General features: G+C 34.2%; 1 protein-coding gene across 4 annotated transcripts in view; it reads left to right on the top strand.

Moving 5' to 3' along the window:
* tdp1 (tyrosyl-DNA phosphodiesterase 1) overlaps positions 1-14680 on the top strand; it is a 96791-nt gene that overhangs the window by 58622 nt on the left and 23489 nt on the right. Inside the window, exon 14 of one of the 4 annotated variants that reach the window (XR_005631265.1) lies at positions 3525-3612. The exons of the other annotated variants lie outside the window; for them this stretch is intronic. The gene's annotated coding sequence lies outside the window, so the exon portion shown is untranslated. The remainder of the gene's footprint in view (positions 1-3524; positions 3613-14680) is intronic. 4 annotated transcript variants of the gene reach the window in all.

Here is a 14680-nt window from a genome sequence, read left to right as displayed (position 1 = left end):
TGTCCAGTCTATTTTTATAATTTATAAAAACCATCAACCAGCACTGTCATACATCATAAACAAGACAATGTTGTTGTGTTGTTATCCATTTAGTCTCACTTGACTCTTCACAGTTCTCTGGACAATTTCTTGTTGCGCTTCCCAGTCTATGATGTTCCATGCTTAGGCCAGTATCCATTTTTATGTTATCAAGCCAAAGTCTTTTTTGATGGCCTCATCTACTAGTTCTACTGACCATCCCGAACATCATTGCTTTCTCTGGCAATTATGTCTCAAAGCAACATTTTGGCTTGATGCATTCCAAAACTTTATTGAAGACCCTTGCTATCCATAGTATCTGTAACAGTTTTTTTCTAGCACCACAGCTCAAATGCATCAATTGTGCTTTGGTCAGCCTTCTTTAAGGTCCAGCTTTTGCATCCATATGTGAAAATGGGGAAAACAATACCAACAAGACAATAGGGCTGCACAGTTAATTGTATATTAATTGTGATTACAGTTTTAGCTGCCGCAACAAACTAATTGTCAAAGTGGCAATTATTGCATTCCATTTAGAACTCCTGATCTGTCAGGAATCAAATTGTCCCAGTTACAAGTTGCACTAACAACAGATAAGTGTTCTAATCAAGCATAGACACATTCTCTAAGCGTGAGTGTGTTTGTGAATTGGAGACGCTGACATTGTATGAATAATTACAGGTGATGGTGCTGAATGCATTTTAGGAATCTCATCCCTAACAATATCTTTTAAAAAGTGTACATTTCTTTGTGTTTGCTGCAGCCTCCAAAAAAGTGACAATAGTGATCTGAAACTTTTTAATGTTTTAATGCCGAAGTAAAAGAGAATCGTCCATAATTTGGAACTATTTTGTTTTCAATAGCAACTCTGTTGATCAGAAAGCATACTGTTCAAACTATTGCACCACTGCAGGCAAACTTTTATACAAGTGTCTAAAATTCAACTACATAGTTCATTATGAGAGTGAATTAAAGATAAGCTAGCACAAGTCCCAGTAACTTTAGGTTAGCGACACAGATAACCAATAAATAACTTTACACTATAACACAGGTCTGTCCAGTATGCTATCAAAAACAAATTCAGATAAAAGAAGCCACCAGACTTTGTTTATCAAAGTTAAGGCTTCTATTAAATGTGTGCCCAGTAAAGGCTTTAAAAAATGATCAACACCCAGGACAACTGGTACATCATCAACTCCCGCAATTCTTTTTCTGACGTTTTGTTCCCTCTACTTTATTCCAGTTGACGTAGATATAAAACAAGTGTCACTTTGTGCTACACAACAGAAGCATGATATTTCATTATATTGATGAAGAAATTATGCTGAAAAGCAGATTATTGCAGTGCTACTTTCTTTAAATGGTTATGCTTTTCCTTACAATACTTTCCTTAAAAAAGGGGACACAACTGCTCAAGAAATGACTCTGGACGCCAGAGCTTTAGCAGCAGCAAGTAAATGAGTGTTAACCGTCTAAATACTTCTTGAGCTTGCTCCATAATAATGCTATATAGTAATACATTTTAATGTGTTTACATCAATGCCTGAAGTAGATATATGTAAAGCCAGTACTCTATTTTTACGACTTAAAAGTGGGAATTTCATGCACCACAATACACTAAGGTTTGACCAACAACTGGAGTGGGGGAGGTGACTCCCTTGAAGTTATAAGCACTGCGATAAATTAATATTCAGTGTTAGGGGGCTTGAAATTTTGAGTGCCGTGATAAAGTAGTATTTCAGCGATGGGCAAGATGAGAAAGGGGGTGATACGTATAATGTAAGCTGATATGCCCACCAACACTGCCAGTACGCAACCGCAAAAAAGAGGTGCTGGTACTGCTGAGTACAGCCTTATTCAAGCCATAGCTTACATATCTGTATAATAGAACTATCAATTTGTTTTTATATTCTTATATTATGTTCTTAATCTTGCATTAATGCTATTAAAAATTTATGTTCTTTACTTTTTACATACATATGTAACTTTTGTTTTCTTAATACAACATAACCTCAATTTAATATTCCCATGTTTAATATTGTTGCACATTTTACATCTTTGAGTGGTGCTGATTTCTTTTTCACAAGTAACACTTATTTTGAAAAAAATAGTTTTTCCTACTCAACCTTTACTTTTATTTTTTAACTTCATTTTTATTTATTTATTTTTTTTGTATATGATTTACTGTGTTACAAAAATGGTGGCACAATTTTTTAATAAGTGTGCTGTATCTTTATTGCAAAAATAAAAAAAATAAACGTTAGGCACTATATTTTTCACTTTTCAAGTAATCCACCGTTTAACAGTTTCGCATTAGCACATTTTAAGTTGTTACCTACAAAATAAAGATTCTGCTGTACTGTATGTATACTCAGCAAAAAAAGAAACGTCCTCTGACTTTCAACTGTTTTTACTTTCAGTAAACTTAATGTGTAAATATTTGTATGAACACTAAAAGAGTCAACACCATAAGACATAAACTAAAAATGTTTCACAATGTGTCCCTGAATGAAGGGAGGCTCAAAATCAAAAGTACCAGTCAGTATGTGGTGTGGCCACCAGCTGCTTGAAGTACTGCAGTGCATCTCCTCCTCATGGACTGGACCAGATTTGTCAGTTCTTGCTGTGAGATGTTACCCCACTCTTCCACCAAGGCACCTGCAAGTTCCTGGACATTTTTGGGGGGAATGGCCCTAGCACTCACCCTGCGATCCAACAGGTCCCAGACGTGCTCAATGGGATTGAGATCCGGGCTCTTCCACTGTGAGGATGATCAGCTGTCCTTCCTGTCTCCCTGTAGCGCTGTCTTAGGCGTCTCACAGTGCGGACATGGCAATTTATTGCCCTAGCCACATCAGCAGTCCTCATGCCTCCCTGCAGCATGCCTAATGCACGTTCACGCAGATGAGCAGGGACCCTGGGCATCTTTCTTTGGGTGTTTTTCACAGTCGGTAGACAAGTCTCTTTAGTGTCCTGCGTTTTTAGAACTGTGACCTTAAATGCCTACTTTCTGTAAGCTGTTAAGGTCTTAACGACCATTCCACAGGTGCATGTTAATTAATTGATTATGGTTAATTGAACATGCATGGAAAACATTGTTTAAACCCTTTACAATGAAGATCTGGAAAGTTATTTGGATTTTTAAAACATTATTGTTGAAATACACAGTCCTGAAAAAGGGACGTTTCTTTTTTTGCTGAGTGTATATACAATAGAGAGTACACTGTTGGTCAGGTAAAGTGAATATTTCACAGTGCTGTTAATTGCAATTGTAATACAAAAGGTAATAATCATCAATTACTTATTTTGTCATAATTGTGCACCCCTACTTTATATTGTAAGTAAATTTGTAATTACCAAGGGAAAACCCACAAAAATGGGAATAATGTATTCAAACTTCATTTGGACAGTAAGCAAATGGTCATTTAAACATAGGTCTCTTTGGATACAAAGGCAGTAGTGCTACAGTAGCTAATGATCATAAACATTTCTCATTTAATTCACAGCTTATGTGTTGTGTATGTGGGTACCCAGAGAAAAATCCAAGCAGACATGTACAGACTGTTGAAATTCCGCAAGGAGAGAGGTCATATAGTATGTAATGTTTGATTTTTCTGTAAGGTGCCATTAAAGAGACTGTTAATGTACTTCTCTTCAACCTTCTGTAGAATTTTTTGATGCATATTATTTGAACAAAATTTTATAATTATTTTGTTATGAACAGTGATGTAACTCATAGCATGGGTAGCACAGCAAATTCCATACACATTTCTGTGATTTATTGTTATGCATTTTGAAATGAATTCTGTTATTTATATAACGACATTCATGACTACTGCATGTGCATTTTGTTTTTGTAATTGTGTGCCTACCTAATCAATTTCTCCATAGCCTTATAATTTTGTCTAGTTTATTATATGAAGTGCTTTGTGTGGAAACAGTTTTTAAAATACACATTAATAATATTAATACATTTTATTTATATAGTATCTTTCCCATGCTCATAGACATAATGAAATGTTATTGTCTTGTTACAATTTTGGAATTAAAAAACTCATCCCTATTAAGAACTCACAATGTCAGTGGCAGCTAATGAGTGGGATGAGTTCTAGTAGCAAAGCAATCAGGTAGTTTCTAGCAGTAATGGACTTAAATTTTCGGGGCCCTGAAGCTTGAACTGTTATATGGGCCCCTTCACAACCAGCTGCGAGGTCTGGGTGACTATTGTTATTTTCTTGAATAGTGCTGTTCCACAACAGATCACCGCAAATGTTTTAAAAAACTGTAACATCTATATGGAGTTGTTAATAAAACCCTTCTTATGAAGTAGACACCCAGAAATCTTAAGCAATGTGGACTAAAAGCATTTCTGGGGCCCTGAGGCTTAAGCTTAATTAGTTTCATAGTACAGTAGATCTGCTCTTGGTTACTAGCAGCATTTTCTGTGAATTTTCTTTAATAGCAAGTCTGAGCACAGTTCTATACACTTGACCTGATATTGTGATTTTTTTTTTTTTAATTAGATCATTTTCATGTTTTTTGAACTTAAAGTTGCCATTCAATTTTGTTTTGTAGAATTTTAAAGGTGCATTACAGTTATAAAATAAACTATAAATAAATATAACATAAAATTCTGGTCCAGTGGTACATAATTCTATCAGCACATATGGGAAACCATCTTTCCAAAGTGGACCTTGCTGGATGTAAGAATGTAAATTTAATTGTTTTTGGTTAGTGAAAAAAGATATTGTTCATCTCCAATCAGTATTTATATTTCAGCTGGTTAGCTAGACTGTTTAAAGCTTCAAAAATGGTATGAAATAATAAAAACAGTTGTCTGTTACTTTGATGAGAACAGAAAAGAGTCTAGTATTGGTCAGAAACAATTTTTTTCTGTTTATACTCATGCTCTGCAATAATGTTACTCTCTACCGTGTATAAAAGTCCAGGAGTCTGAGTTTACACTGCTGGAGGGTGTTCAATTTTTACACACAATGAGCTGCATCCTGACATCAAGTGACTGCCGCACCACTACACAGTCGGCAGCATACCTGTATCATGGCAGGCAGCTTTATGACAGCAATGTTACTTTGATGACTGTCTTTCGACCGAACACATGCTGTCTGTCTAGACGTATATTTTATTGATTGCCAAAAATATCTAAAAATACATATGTATTTTAGACTAATGCATTCTGTTTCTACAGCAGCACCATTTGTTTTTCACAAGGAGCTTCTCTTCATTCCTGTCTGCTGTACATTGCAGTTAGTTTGCAGACTAGTTTTAAATTTTTGAGGGTTAATGGAAAGAAGGATATAAAAAACATTCTCCATGGCCATTAGCTATACAGAGAGATTCAAGGGAAAGTAGGAAAATAGCACACATTGTTGTAGTCCTTTCCATTTATATTACAGATATTATTCAATTTAGCAAACAATGTTATTTCCTCTTAATTCTTTGTAATGGCTGGTGCCTACAAGATGGAATTTTTTCCAAGTTTGCTATCATGAAATGCTTATAACCGCATACATTAAGCAAAAAATTGTAACAAATAATAACATGTTTATTTTACACACCAAATATTTATCTATTATATAATAAAATGCTAAGGTCTGTGTCCAGTCTCCTGGAGCAATCAGATTGGTCAGTTTGGCTTTGGTGTGATTGGTCAGTTTGGCTTTGGTGGCTTCCAACAAAAGAGGAAGTGCGAGTGTGACATGCACATGGAGGTGTAAAGGCATATGAGGCATGCTGAGTGCATCACCTTCAAAGATAGAAGGTATAAAACCAGACAGGAGGTGAGGAAGGTGCCTCACAAATAATGAAAGAGCATAAGATGTCAGCTTTACAGGAACATGCTCAAGAGATGGAGTCCTGGTGAACAGAAATTCACACACACACATGAATACAGAGGAGATGCACTAAAGGTATATGTAGAGCAAGGTATCAGAAATATTTTTGAATTATTCTATTCTACCTATAACAGGTACCATGGCTAGTGCATTTATAAATTCTAATTGTACACAGTGTTTAGAACAGCAGTACATAAAGTTTAGTATTTTTGAATTAACTTGTTTTTTTCTGAATTATTACATATGCTTGTTTGCTCTGGAAAGGCAATGTTGTGTTAAATGGCTAATTTAAAAACTGCCAAACTTATCCCTCAATATAATTTGTCAGTGAAATAGACAAATTTCACATTATTTAAGGCATTGACTCAGTAAAGTTAAAAATTTAGAATGCTTTTGGCAGTTTAGGCATTTATTTGAGTTATGAATCTTCCTGTCTAGATTATGACACTTATTTTGAGTGTTTCATCAAATTGTCCCATGTCATGCAGCCTTTAAGATGTGATTAGAGCTGTAACATAACTAGTGATATATTACTGTCTGACACTTAGTCATAAATACATATTTCTGTTAATATTACACTAAAATTTTTTCAGTGATTTTGTTTTTCTTTTGTGTTAAATTTTAAAAGTCAAAGAGGAAATATTATTTTATAATGCAGTTTTCATACATTATAAACATTATGAAACACAAGTTTCACCAATATTGACTTGTTGAATGCTAATAAATTTAATCTGCAAATCTTTGTGCAACACATAAGCAAAAACTGGTTTGATTCTGTAATTTTACCAAAGTTAGTCAGTTACTGCCCACACTCATTTATACACTTTGAATGGCGTGGACATCATTAAGTGTGTGGCCACCTATTCTCTTGTCATCTGCTGCTATTTCTGTTAATAGGTTTTTCACCACCTCCATCACAAAACTTCTCTTCCTCAAGATGATAAATACTTATGTCTAGTATCTAAATATATCTAATATCAGTAAATGTTTTACTTTGCAGACATTAAAATTGGCACATCTTCCCATCTCCATGATTTTTAAAATACTTCTATTGTTTAAAAAATATTGAGGTGGAAAGTAAGAGAATTGAAGTAGTCTGTTGGTGAACATCTGTGGTTACAACATTCAATGCTAAGATAAAATTTTCTGTATGTTACGAGGACAAACGGTTTGTTGCTTGGGTGTGTCTAAAATGACAGAAAGTGCTTTCTTGAGGCATCTCTTAAAATATGTGTGAATGTTGGCTTTGCTCCAGTAATGAACTGAACTATTTTAACCACCTGTTATAGGGTCTTTCTTCCAGCCACAGGTGTAGCATATAGTAGATGTGTCATACTAGATTGTGATGACTCTAGTCAGTATAGCCTCCACTGTGCATCTGTAGACTTAGGTGAGAACCTGGGGTGACAGACTGATTTTTCCATCTACCTTTCCAAAAATGTTGGTGCCTTTGAGCCTCTTTAATAAGATGACTGGCGATTAGGGATAATGATGAGATCCTAAGTGATCTAGATGGTTAAGAATACAGTGGGGGAATCATTATTTGATCCCCTGCTGAATTTGTAAGTTTGCTCACTTACAAAAAAATGTACAATTTCTAATTTGTACAGCAGTTTCATGTTAATGGAGAGAGACAGAATATCAACCAAGAATCTAGAAAAAACAAATTACATAAAAGTTATAAAATTCATTTGCATGTCATTGAGTGAAATAAGTATTTGATAACCTACAACTTGGCTCAAATTCTGGCTCCCACAGACTAGCTGTGTGCCCATGTGGCACACAGATTACAATCAATCAGTCAATCAATTACAGATACTCCTGATCTCAGCTCATTATGTGTATAAAGCACACCTGTCCACAGAATCAATTTCATCCATTCCAACCTCTCCACCACCATGGGCAAGACCAAAGAGCTGTCAAAGGATGATAGGGACAATATTGTAGACCTGCACAAGGCTGAAATGGGCCACAAGACCATCAGCAAGAAGCTTGGTGAGAAAAGTGACAACTGTTGGTGTGATTATTTGGAAATGGAAGAAATATAAAATGAAACTCCGTAGGCTTATTGTTCAGTGGCCATAAAAAATACTAAAATAAATACCATTTCCTTTTACTTTAACTAATAAAATATGTACACAAATATGTATACATAATACATATTGCATAGAAAAAAGAAAATGCTTCTCATAATTACAAGCAGTTTTTTTTTTTCTGTAATGGACCTAACCTAAAACAAGGCTTCGTTAAAAAAGTAGTTTTCACCATTTCTCTAGCAACAAAAACAAGTGTGTATATGTATATTTGTGTATACGGTATATATTTTCTCACACAATCAATTGATATTGGCAGTTAAACACTGCTTAAATGTAAATATACTTGCACTTAAAGGTTTTAATCATTTTCTATCATTAATTGCACTACAGATATTTTGCTGTTAAAATATACATTTACTATATTTACGTATACAGGTGTGCTTTTTTCTTCAGTATATCAGCTAAACATTCATAATTCTGAAGGTGGAATTATAAATATGGATTACAGTTTTAATTATGTATTACTTGTTTCTTACCAAAACTTGTACTGTATGACACACAGCAACAAATATTAAACATAGTACAAATCTTTAAAAAGCTGCAAATGCATCAAATGTTCATAGGTTGTTCATGAAGAAGACACAGGACTAACATGCTTAACAGGTTTATAAGTCAGACGCATTTTGTTGTTAAGCTAACAAGCCTATTGCGTACTAAGTAGTAATTTCAAAATCGGCTATCTTTTCTTCTCCCAATTAAAAATGCAAGCTGCCATATTTAAAACAAGCTTGCTGTCCAAACTGAAACAGTGTCAGTTTTAATTATAGAACAACATAAAAGGTCTGAATTTATTAAAGTAGCTTTTCTTGGCATTTGTCTAACTGTATAGGACAACTTCTTTGATTCCTTTTTTTCATTAACATAAAGGCTAAGTTCTCTGCTAAAACAAGCCCTGATGTGCTGCTGTTTATTTACCTGCAGGAAGTTTGCTTGAGAAAAGGAAAAAAAGACAGTTGGCTCAACTACCGTAATTCCTTGTGTAAAGTAGCCCTATAAATTACCATAAAGCATAGAAAAGCAGGGGCTGAAAAGGTTGATTTTTGTGATCAGCCAATTTACCGATCGCCATTCGAGTCTTTCTTAGTGAAAATCTGTCGATTTAGATTGGCAACTGATCGATCAGAACATCCCTAGAGTCAACAAAGAACCAAATCTACTAGTCAATGAGATATAAAAAGAAAATGAGAGCAACTAAAAAGAAACCCACACATATAAAGGAAGAGCATTCAGACTTTGGAGTTATAAGTCAGTAGCATAAACTGGCATGTCGCCATGTTGCAGAAATTAAACAGAGAGAGACAGTACAGAAGTCTAGATATTAACAAGAAGCACTATAAATATTAAATATTTATTATATTATTGTATTTAAGTTCTGTTATTGATTATCCGTACAAAGCAGAAACCATTGATTTATTTTTCTGCTAAAAAGTAATTTATACAAAGAAAGACATCAATAGACATCCTAGAGAGAAGAAATTAAGAACCAAATATATTTTAAAAATTCATAATATATGTATGACTGAATCCCCCCCAATAAAAATTTATGCAAGGCCCCACACCTTATTGGTGACTGTAGGACAGAGTTGCTTTATTTATGTAATATATGAAGAATGTCAGTGAAATAAAATATTTCATTTTTCTCATATATATTTGTGATACTTTCAGTTTCAAGCAAACTTTTATGGCTGTCATTATTTGAACAAAGAAAAGGTAGTCAATAATAAAGCAGCACTACAAGGTTTGCAAGTACTGATTGATGGAACTTATTAATTGTCCTACATCTGCAGTTGTGGGAGCAGATGTTCAGTTAGATATGTACTGTTGTTTGTATTGTTCTTGAAGCTGCTGATTTGCTTTATTGCTAAAACAATTCTAAAAAAAAACATGAGCAAAAGTCTGCTTCTGTCTCTCTCTTTCTTGTATAAATGTTCAGTGCATTTCAAATAAACTTGCATGAAAACAGTACAACCCTTGAATTATTTGTTTGCTTCTTAAAAGCTTCTCATTATGCAAAGAAACTGTTATGAATAGCAACAGCAATATGTTATTTCCCAAAATGTAAAAACAAAATCTAGTACAGTAGATCACATCATTCCTTATTTGTTTTGTTTACTGTATATACTGATAATTTTTTTTTTTTTTTTGCCAGAACTATTATACAACATGCATATTTTCACTTAAAAGTAAATCAGTCAAATGATTACTTATATCAAAAGGAATGAGGCTCAAATTCATATTTAATATTAATTTGTCAATGTTATTGAACATGATTATAGGATGCAGTTCTCATGTAACAGTCAATTCTGGAGAATATTAAGTTTTAATAAATTGCATATTGTATATATTTAGTCAGTGTGAATCAGCAGGCTGCATGAGCAGCACTGTACATCCAGTATATGTTTTCTTTAAGTTACTTTATTTTTCATTATTTATTTTCTTGAAATATGCAAAACAAGAAACCACACTTACTCAGACTGCGCTTTCATTTTATGAATATGTATCTTCAATTGGATGTTGTTCACCAACAACACTATGGAAAAAATAAGGACTGATTGATCACTTTTCTTCAATTTCCTCTGTTTTTAGAGATGTTACCAATCTAGATGTGTCTTTACTGCTTTAAATTAATCCATCCCTAATGGTTTAGGTTCATTGTATTTTTCTTTGGTCCACAAAGAGAACAGTTTTCTCTAAAATAATATCTTTGTAGTTCAAATTACAATGGGCATGCGTATTAGTGCATCCTTACTACTTTCACCATTTATCAGAGGCTAGTGATTTAGAAAATGTACTGAATTGGTTGATATCTTTAAAGCTCACAATGTCAGATACCTAATGACCTCCTTCAGCAGGCTTTGCACAAACAACACTAAGTAAACATTATAGTTGTACACAGGCTAAAAACCATTTAATTTCATATTGTTTTAAACTGCAGTAATGATATAAAAATTTTCCTTGGTCTTAATGTTTATTTGCACTTCTTCATGAAATTCAAAAGGGATGTTTGTACTGACTTTAACAGCAACTTCTAGATTTCCTGTTACCTTTCCACTACAGTTTCTGTTGCCTTCCCAACACAAACTTAACTATTTAGGGCCAATCCAGGATATAAGGTAGACAGTTGCCTAGGAGGCATGGAGCTTCATGGCATAGGCAGTTTTCTGCAGCTGTTAAAACACACATTTGTAGAGTGCCAGTCAGTAACACAGCCATCTTTATGTTATTGGTAAAATGTTGAAAGAAATGTAGACCGGCACCCAGCATTAATATAAACATTTTGCCTGCGATGACAGCTACTATATAATAGAGGTGGTCTGTGGCCAATCCATATGTGCAATCATCCCTGGTAAAGACAAAAAAAAGGTTAAAAACTTACAAAATTGCAAAGCCTTCTGCTTGGGCTTTATGGTTAGTTGTTTATTCAGGCTACCACAAAGCTTTGTGTGAAGAAATGCTTCCAGAATTTCATTGTGAATACACAAAAACATTTAATCCATTATTAAATTTACTTAATCCAATTTTGGGTCACGTCGGTCCTGACCATACTATTGCAATATTGAACAAAGGACAAGATCCAACCCCAGAGAAAGTACTGGCCCATCACAGGGTGCATTTTACAGAAAACCATTAACCTGATCTGAATGGATTAGGAATATGAGATCATTTTCCTCAATAAATAAATGACCAAGTATAACATTTTTGTCTTATTTGTTTAACTGGTTTCTCTTTATCTACTTTTAGGACTTCAGTGAAAATCTGATGATGTTTTAGGTCATTTATGCAGAAATATAGAAAATTCTAAAAAGTTCAAAAACTTTCAAGCACAACTGTAGGCCTTTTCACTGGCTATTCTGGTAAAGCTCACACATCCTCAAAAACCTTAAGGTCTGGCTAAATGGAAACTCTAAATTAGCTCAAAATGAGTATGGGTATATTAATGAGTAAGCCCTGTGATGGACTGGTGTTGTGTCCACTGCTGGTCCCTGCTATGTATTTATGCTGCCAAATAAGTAGGTTTGAGATTGTTTTGTTAATTTATTTTCATTTTAGAAATGTATTCTGATGCAGCTCTGAAGCATTGTGAAGAGGTGCCATGCCGTGTGACCTGCATTTTGTGCGCCGCTTCAAACGTTTAAAAGCCTGTACAGCACCTGTCTATTGTCTCCCTGCCTTGTCTCTCTTGTCCCCAAGACATCCTCAAACACTATGCGATCTCTTTTCACTTTTCCGTTACTTCACCAAGTAATTTTTCCGTTTGTTTGCGCCAATGCGGTTTTTAATCTAATTTTTTTGAGACTTTCGAATTTTCATACTTCCATTATCTCTAACCTGCTCTGCATGTGTATGACGGGACTTGCTTCCAATGGTTGTAAGTACAGTATGACGTGACTTGTCCTTCTTGTGGGATGTGAAAGTGTCTCTCTGTCTCTCTTCAAAAGATCTCTCTTCCAAAGATCAGATTTTTTTTTATAATAGTGAGATTTATGAGCATAGATGTGTTAACATTTTAGAATTATGCTATTTTTTGCATTCTAGTAGTAGTGGTAGCATTGGGACAGTGAGTGGAGAGATGCTTCTCACTAGTCAGGTGTTTACTGTTGCCTTGATTGTGTGCAAATATAAAAGAATGTGAATGTGTCGTATTGGATCCACTTTTGTAGACACTAAGCTTAAATCAACAATATTAAAAAGTAGTTTGGATTTTGAATGAAGACACTTGTCTTGAAGGTGCTACATAAGTCCTCCCTCCCAAAGAAATATTATTGCTGTTCTGCCCTTGTTAGTTTACAAGTCTTATTCTCCTTAGTAGTAATAATAATAACCTATTTATATGACCTTTTTTCAGGAGATTTAGCATTTTACCCAATATAACACTCAAAAAGTATTGCATTCAATTATTATGAATAAAACCTTAAACCAGTGTTTTTCAACCCGGGTTCCTGAGAACCCAAGGGTTTCGTGAATGCTAGCCAAGGGTTCCGCCAAAAAAGTCCTAATGATATAGGACATACTGGTGGATAATTGCACAGGGTTCCGTGAGCAAGGTAACCATTCGCGCAGGGTTCCACTCCAGCGAAAAGGTTGAAAAACGCTGCCTTAAACAAAAAGTTAAGTACTAATAAGCAAGTATGACATTGTTTTTAAGTATTCCAAACTATTTCAAATATAAAACTTTTAAATAGCCTTTGAATGTATGGGGTTCTTTAAGAATTTTGACCTAAAGATAAGGTGCTGTAATAACAAAGACTGTGTCATTCCAGATCTTGCTTGTGCCTGGACCCAAAGATGATAAAAAGTGCATTTCTTAAGCTCTAAGTACACTTAATCCCTATGTTGCCAGCTCTTTCTCACTTGTTTGATTTTCTTTGAGTTTTTTCTTTTCCAAAGGACTTGTCTATGTAAACTGTATCCTGTCTACCCAAGAACAGTCTGATAGTAAGGGCCCATCAGCCTCCAGTGCATTGTAACTAAGTCAATTAATTATAAAGCAGTTTCCCGAGCTGGTCCGTGTGCCACTAGTTTTTTTTTTTTTGCCCACATCCAGTGTCTGCTAAAAGCCTAATGCTTCCTAACATTTGTATTCTGAGTCTAGTACATAGATTTCAAATGTCATTTTAACATCTCTGTGTTCAGACTAGAAGAGACGTAGGCTAAGATAAAGAGCATTCTATTTTTAAGCAAAGTAAACGAGGCAGAGTTTTAATGCAATAGTGATTGAGGTGGGTAGGCAGACTTTTATTTTTCCCATTAAATACACGTTGTTCATTATATTCTCTTAAAATATATATTATCTAGAGGTTGACTAGTACCTACTGCTTTCTACTGCAGAATGCATTTTGTTCTGTTAAGGCAAATTTAGATTCTGTACATTAAAAACAAGCATTTTAAAGACTTGTTTAGCAATGATGCAATTTGTTCAGAAGTGTCTGTGCTTTAATTTGCTTGATGTATTGTTTTACTTTTTGCATTTTGTAGTATTATTCAATCCTTCCTTCCATGCTCTGTAGGAGTACTATAAAAAATAAATATTGAGACTTAAGAATTTGGCCAAATTAAACATTTGCTTGGCTTTACTACATTATCAAAGTGTCTGTGAAATTTATACATATGGTATAATGATGTTTTAATAAACTTTAATTAAACAGTGTACTATGTTTAGCTTGTAGTAAGCTTCATATTCTAAAGTGCCAATCAGCACATGCATGCAAAAATTGTTAATTTGTGCCTGCTACCGTGCAGGAAATGAAACTGGTTATCCACATAGTGTTTATCTACTGTACTTCTATAACTATGATATAACATTAGAATAAATAAAAATTCTAATCAAGAGGAGATTGTACTGGTGCTCATATATACTACTGTATATTTCATAAAAAACTTCATCAAGTTATTAGCGGAAATTTTTAAGAATTTGTCTGTCATTGCATTATATCATGCCATATAGAGAGAGCTTATCTCCAAAAGCTTCAAGGCTAAATTATAACTTTTTCCATTTTAAGATAAGCTCTGGAAGATGTTCATGCAATAATTAGTATCAATATTAATTGAGAAATATGTAATGCTTATGTCTCATTTTTCTTCCCCTGCTGTACTCTTTGAAAACTATAATATATACTGTGTATGGTGCACTCACTATGATCATTGTGATTTGAATTTTCTTGCATTTCATTATACAGTATATCAATACTAGCTGTTACCTGTGGCTCCACCCAC

The sequence above is a fragment of the Polypterus senegalus genome, chromosome 18 (assembly GCF_016835505.1).
Source record: "Polypterus senegalus isolate Bchr_013 chromosome 18, ASM1683550v1, whole genome shotgun sequence".
Lineage (NCBI taxonomy): Eukaryota > Metazoa > Chordata > Cladistia > Polypteriformes > Polypteridae > Polypterus > Polypterus senegalus.
Note: the sequence above shows the minus strand (reverse complement) of the source record. Positions and strands in the feature narration are given on the sequence as shown.